Raw genomic sequence first — 7008 nt, 5'->3', positions numbered from 1 at the left:
CAGATACTATGCGTTCTAATAATCAAGCATTATCTTTTTACCTGTATTTTTTTTCTGAACAAATTTTTAAGATGGCTTGTAGGAACGGATCTCGAGTTACTAAATAAGTTTCCTTCTCTTAAAATTTGTTGGCAGAAAACAGCGATGGCATTTCACCAGATTGATACACGCTGGTGTAAGATTCTTGTCTACAGAGGGAATGCAAGATGCGTACATTACACAAAAAGGAAAGCGCACTTATTCTCAGTGTCGAATGGACAGAGTTTGAGTGTGTGCTTGTGGGTCAAACAGCTGGCACGAGTGAAACACATTCTCTTCGCATGAATTGCTCTCACGCGCTCTTGCCTAAATACACCCAAGTGACGCACCAGTGAGTGCTAGTGAGCGAACACTTCTGTGATAACGATGGCCTTGCTATGACCATCTTTTTCGCAGCAAGGAAAAACTAAATTCTAACGATAAATTGCGCTTTTGCTTAATATGCGTGCCCCACGCTTATCTCACCGGCGTGCACACTTGGGAGAAAATATCTTCATCCACCCCAGAGAATTTCAGAGCTCTGCTCTAGCAATTTTTTGCGATCCAGTGGTAGAATTGAAAGAGAATAAACGCACTCGCTCTCATGATGCGTGCACACTTTATATAACAGTGATGTATATGTGTGAAAGAGAAGAGCTCTCGTTGATGCTGTCAGTGCGAGGGGAGAAATTGTACTTGCTCTTCGCCACACAGAGGAGATGGACATCTCTGGTAAAAAATGGGCTATTTTTGTGGGCTAACGTGCCAGATCTTCCGAAAAGTTTTCTCAACCTCTTGTTTAGAGTTTTCCTAGAAATCGAAGGTGAATTCCATAACGTGTCTTTCAATTAAATTCTGGGCATTGTCCGGTCCGTGATCATGCAACGCTTAGTAATCGACTTCTTTGCTCATCGCTACGGCAAGCAGAGATTAGAAAGCTTTTATGGAACCTAGTCGCGAAACTCAACTACCTTGGATTTCCGACTTACAGTTTTGCCGACAATTAGCATATACCATACTAGCTTAATTACCCGGCGCTGCTCGAAAATGTGAAGGCAAGGCTGCCAAAAAAATCTAGAAATTGTCCTGACCATTGAAATGTTGGATCGTAGTGAAACACATCTTAGACGGCAACCCGATTGAACAATACTCCGTACATGTTCAGATTGCGCACGGCCAATATCCCATCTCAGATCTCACAATCATTATAATTTTTACAGTATTCTCGTAAAATCGGGGCAGTTTTCTGATTGATTCCTTCTGCTAGAAACATTAAAAACACCTTTCTCTCTGTGAATACCTTCTTAGTAACCTCTGAGTTCCGAAAAGTATATGTGCTCGTAACGTACTTGACCTAACATTCCACGTCAAACCCGATCTACACTACCTTAGGCTTCCATGGTTATAAACACTTGCTACTTCCTCCTTGCTATAAAAATTCTTATAACATCATTATTCCCACGTAAACGCTCTAGATTGTGATAATGATTAGTTTATAACGAAAGGCTGTTTATCATCGTAACTACATCCTACTACTATCATAGAATAATCATTCAGTTAATACAGTTGTCGTAAAAATATTTCCATCAGGTACTTGCTGCAAGCTCCACCCTTTTGTTCATCTGTACAATGAATACCTGATGTAGCCAAGAAAAATAAAAAATACCCTTATAACAACCTCTGAATTGCAAAACGAACCTGTGTCAAATTTGGTGATAATTCGATACTTTGAGTTTGGTGAGTTGTTATGGAATTATTCCTCTTCTTTAACAGAAACACTTACTATCTTTCCACGCGTATAAACATTCCTATGACCTTTTCTTAGTTATAATAAATAACTGTGTATGTCGAAAATGTCGACTTCGTAAACTTCGAAACATTTTGTCTCAAATTCCCTCAAATGCTAGCAAACACTCCCATATAGCAATCTATGAACAGCAATGCCAAGTTAGTTGATAATCTATTGAGTTATTTCGGAGATATGTTCGATCATATAAACAATTTATTCTTTTAATCCCAGCTTCTATAAATTTCACATTAAACAACTTTTTTTAGAGGCACTCATTATATCAAGCCTTCATAAACACTCCTAAGACCATGAGTTTTACAAAAAGTATCTATGGACTCCAAAAAGTATCGATTCTCGTCAAATCAGGAATCCTCTGTTAAGGACACTTGCTACGCTTCCTCCCCCATAAAAATACCCTTATGACCATCTCTGTAGAGCAAGAAGTTTCTTTGCCAAGTTTAATAGCAATCCGCTCAGTAATTTCTAAGTTATGCCGTTACAAACATTACATCCCCCTTTCTACACCAACCCCCCCATATAGTCATATCTAAGATATGCTAAATGTTTCTAAAGACTGTCCCAGAAAGTGTGGACGCAACCAAAAACCGCTGCAATTTCGCAATGGTTCAGAATCTGTCAATTTTTATGGCTGCGTCCTATTGCTTCCACTCTTCTCTAACCACTTGTGCAGTTGTTTATTCGTTTTCATTAGTTTGTTTCGATATGCGTGGACTTTCAGCAGAACAACGTCGAAAAATTGTGTACAAATGGTGCACAGAACGCGGACTGTCACTGAGAAAGGTAGCAAAAATGGAAGGAGTAAGTGAAAAGGCCGTGCGAAATGCAATCAAAAAGTTCGGTGAGGATAACACCTTTGAGGATAAACCGAAAACGTGTCGTAAAAACGTGATTAATCCACCTAGCAGTGAGATGATACCTTTTTTTTATCAATCCGCATGTGTTTTTTGCATGAATATTCTTCGGTGTTTAAGTTTTCATTACATTATTTTAATGACCGTCGTTTTAAGCGACAGTTTGAGATTTTAATCACTCATTACTCTGTAATGTCGGAACTGCAAATCGGATGGAATTTGAATCTAAAAGTTTGATAATCGATTAAACATGCCATGATATGTAAGTTTCAATTTAGAGTTTACGGTAATTTAAGGTACTTCCAGAGCCGGTATTCAGGAGCCGGCATAACCCAAACCGATTCGTATGGCCATATGACGAATACATTACAATAGTTTTGAATATAACTTTGAAGCTTTTCGGGATTGTCATCTTCTATATCGCTTTGAATTTTAAAAATTCATCATCCTACAATTCCAGAATCGGAAGTCAGAATTGGATAAAATTGGATTTATTTTCATTTGAACTTTTGTTTCTGAAATTCGATTTGGCTTTTTTGAGAAAACGATTGAGCTTTGAGAAACGATTTTATACTGGAACCGGAATTCTAAAATCGGTATGGCTGAAGTCAGATAAATTCACCTGAATAGCTGTATAGTTTACATTTGTTTCAAAATATTTGAAAATCAGTGAAGACATCTTTGAGAAATCATAGCACGAATTAAATTTTTAGGTGCCTTCTGAATCGACAACTGAATACCACTAAAACTGAAAAAAGTTAATTTTTTTATCGACTATCCAAATCTGCTAACCCGATAAACCTGATTAATTTATGTGGAATAGACATTTTTATACAAATCACCCTGTATCCCCGAAACCGGAAGTTGGATCTGACTGAAGAGCAAGATGTTTTAAAGAATCTTGAAACTTTTCATTTGCATCTTAGATGATTCTTAGATTTCATTTGAATCTTTAAATTTAGATCGGTTCAGCCATCTACGAGAAGAATGAGTTACACAATTTTGATTTCGTTTCATATATCATCCTGTAGTTCCGGAACCAGAGGTCAGAACCAAACATAATTCAGGAACTTTGTTTGGGAGCATACGAATTTTCGTATGAATCTGAATTTGTGGAAAAGAAATTTTCAGAGAAAATTGAGTGAAATTGTTTGTCACACACGCATTTGCTGATCTCGACGAACTGATTCGAATGGTATATGGATGTTATGTTCTTCCAGCATTTATTGCTGTGAGTAGTTTAAAACAATATAATTAAAAAAAATCTGCCATCATCTGGTTTATATATGTCATATTCGAACGATTATGTTGCCAAAAACGAGCCGTGCTAAAATCGGTCCGAGGCAAATTGTCATAAAAAAGGATGTACACAGTCTTTTTGGTACTTAGAAACAATTGTATGTAATAGAATAAAAAATCGTGTTTTCCGTTGCTCCCAAGCATTGCTTTGTCATACAGCGCTCAAAACTCCTACTGCTGGAATAGGGGGAAAAGTCGTTTACACAAAAATTTCGATATCTCCGTTAAAAATGGACGGATTTTAACAATCTATGGCTTGTTGGATAGCTATTACCGTGCGGAATCTAAGTCTCAAAACATATTCTGTTTTCAAGGTCAATTGTGACAGATACTGTCAAAAAACTGAAAATTTTGACATAAAACTTTGTATAACTCAAAAAGTAAACATCCGATCTCAAAACCATTAAATAGCGTTTTGGGTGACGGGGAGACCTTTCATTTGCGACTAGTTTGATCAAAATCGGTTCAGCCATCTCTGAGATCTCAACCTCTTAGTTGACAACACACATACAGACACACACACACACACACACACAGACATTTGCTCAGTTCGTCGAGCTGAATCGATTGGTATATGTCATTCGGCCCTCCGGGCCTCGGAAAATTTTTCGAAAGTTTGAGCGAATTCTATACCTATTTTTATATATATAAAAAAGGTAAAAAGGTCCTGCTAACCCTCAGTTGGATAAACGTAGATACCGTACGGTGTTCCAAGCAGAAATATACGCGATTCTGTGAGAAATACAATCGGCACTTCAGCAGAGAATCTGTGGTAAACGAATTTATTTTTCGAATGATTCACGGTCGAATCTAGTGATCGCGTGTGCAATTCAAATTGAAGACCTCAGCATTTCAAATGCATTTTTCCATGCATCATTAAAGTATTCTGGTCTGATCTTCAACTGGGCATTGCAAACTCAGCTATCACATGGCTACTAATCAGCGTGTTGAGTTATTATACATGTGATTTGTGTGAATGCGATTACGGTACGTTCATATCATCTGATATGAAACTGTCCCACATTCACCCAACTACGTATATGGGTTTTCGTTTCTTCAGACGTGATTGAATCTGTGTATGGGGAGCTAAAATTAACGGATATTCTATCGTTTCTCACCCAATGTGGTAAAGAACTATAGTCAGAGAGGTTGATAGTTCTTCCTGTAGTGAATGCATCCTTTCTGTATTGACCTTAAAAGGTTTCAGCTGATTGTTTGGCCCTTGTGGGGCTTACTTCGAATTTACTTCTGCTAATACATATTGCGAATCGTTCTGCATTCGTCCGGAAAATCAGAATGGGGATGCAGAACGATTTGTTCCTTTTTGTTTTGCACTGTTTTGCTATCTCACCCATTTCACAATTCTTTTTTCGTGTTCCTCCTATCCTTCCCTTCCCATCAGGAAAATAATGAGACGCCACGTCAAGACACAAATCTCCAAATAACAAGGGGAACGTGTCACTTGAGCCAATCAGTTAGTTCCTGAAGAATGTTTTTATCATACTTTTGAACATTGTTAAAATTGACTCCATATATTTCCACATTTTATTTATTTATTTATTTATTTATTTATTTTTTATTTATTTTTTATTTATTTATTTATTTATTTATTTTTATTTATTTATTTATTTATTTATTTATTTCTTATTGGGTTCATCGGACATATGTCTAAATGAACCGACAGAGTGGGAAAAAGCCTATTTGAGTTGAACAAATTTCATGCCATTCTCAGACAGGCGCAAAACCCACTATCTTTTAAATAACAAATACAAAACAAAAAGTAATTACAATGCGTCAAGTGAAATAAATTAACACATAGAAATAAAACAGTCCTTATAATATAGTTAGTTTCATTCTTTTTGGGAAGCGACGGGAAGGCTCATCAAACTCAAAAATTGTTTTATCAGAAGTAAAAGCTCGTGTGCACGCAGTTATAGGTTCGTTACTTCCAAATAAAGTCCTGTGGAATCCGTTTTGAAGTAGAGTCGTATATTGCAATGATCTGCTTGGTACTCGAAAACTAATTTTGCTACGCAATTCTGGAGCATCGATCTCCCCGTTTATTAATTTCGCAATGGTCAATGCTTGTTGAATTTTTCTTCGGCGCTGTAAAGTATTGATTCCCAATAATTGGCATCTGCCCGGGTATGGTGGCAAATGTACAGGATCTCTACAAGGCAAATGTCGTAATGCCATGCGAACAAAACGTTTCTGAACACGTTCAATTCTAAGGCTCCACGATATTTGATACGGACACCAGATTACTGAAGCATTTTCCAGAATCGGGCGGACGAGTGAGCAATATAAAGCCTTCAAGCAAAGCGGATCTTTGAAGTCTTTGACAATTTTAGAGATGAATCCCAGCTTTCGAAATAACTAGCAACTGTTGGACATCGAACGTCAATTTGGCATCCAGTTGTACACCAAAATCACACACCTGATTCACTCTAGATAAAATTGTTCCATCAATCACTATTTTTCACCTTGAGCTGTTAGCGGAATATGTTCAACAGTTGCACTATTTATGTACCATTTAATTCCACTATTTCACTGTAACGTTATTACACTTTCACAAAGTCACTATACTTTAATTAAGTATAACAAACGTTACAATTAGTGATGGGCAGAACCGTTAATTTAAAAAAAACATTCAGCCACTGTAGCACTTATCCTATGTAGTGACTGAATGCCAAACAGGTCACAACTTGACAGGACCATTGTAAGGATTAATGTAGTGATGGGCAAAACCTTTCATTTTGAAAGAACCTTTCAGAACTAAACAGTTAAATCAAAAGAACTAGTTCTTTCGTTCTTTCGCTAGTTCTTTTGATTTAACTGTTTAGTTCTGAACGGTTCTTTCAAAATGAACGGTTTTGCCCATTACTACATTAATCCTTACAATCGTCCTGTCCATCGGTTGAAAATAACACTTAGTGGTCCAGCTATGGAGCATATGCAGCGACACAAAACAACGGCGGGTATTCCATCCGGACCAGGTGAAAAAGAGCGCTTCAGTTTTCTAGCCGCTTG

This window comes from Malaya genurostris, chromosome 3 (genome assembly GCF_030247185.1).
Source record: "Malaya genurostris strain Urasoe2022 chromosome 3, Malgen_1.1, whole genome shotgun sequence".
Lineage (NCBI taxonomy): Eukaryota > Metazoa > Arthropoda > Insecta > Diptera > Culicidae > Malaya > Malaya genurostris.
This window is presented reverse-complemented; position numbering follows the sequence as displayed.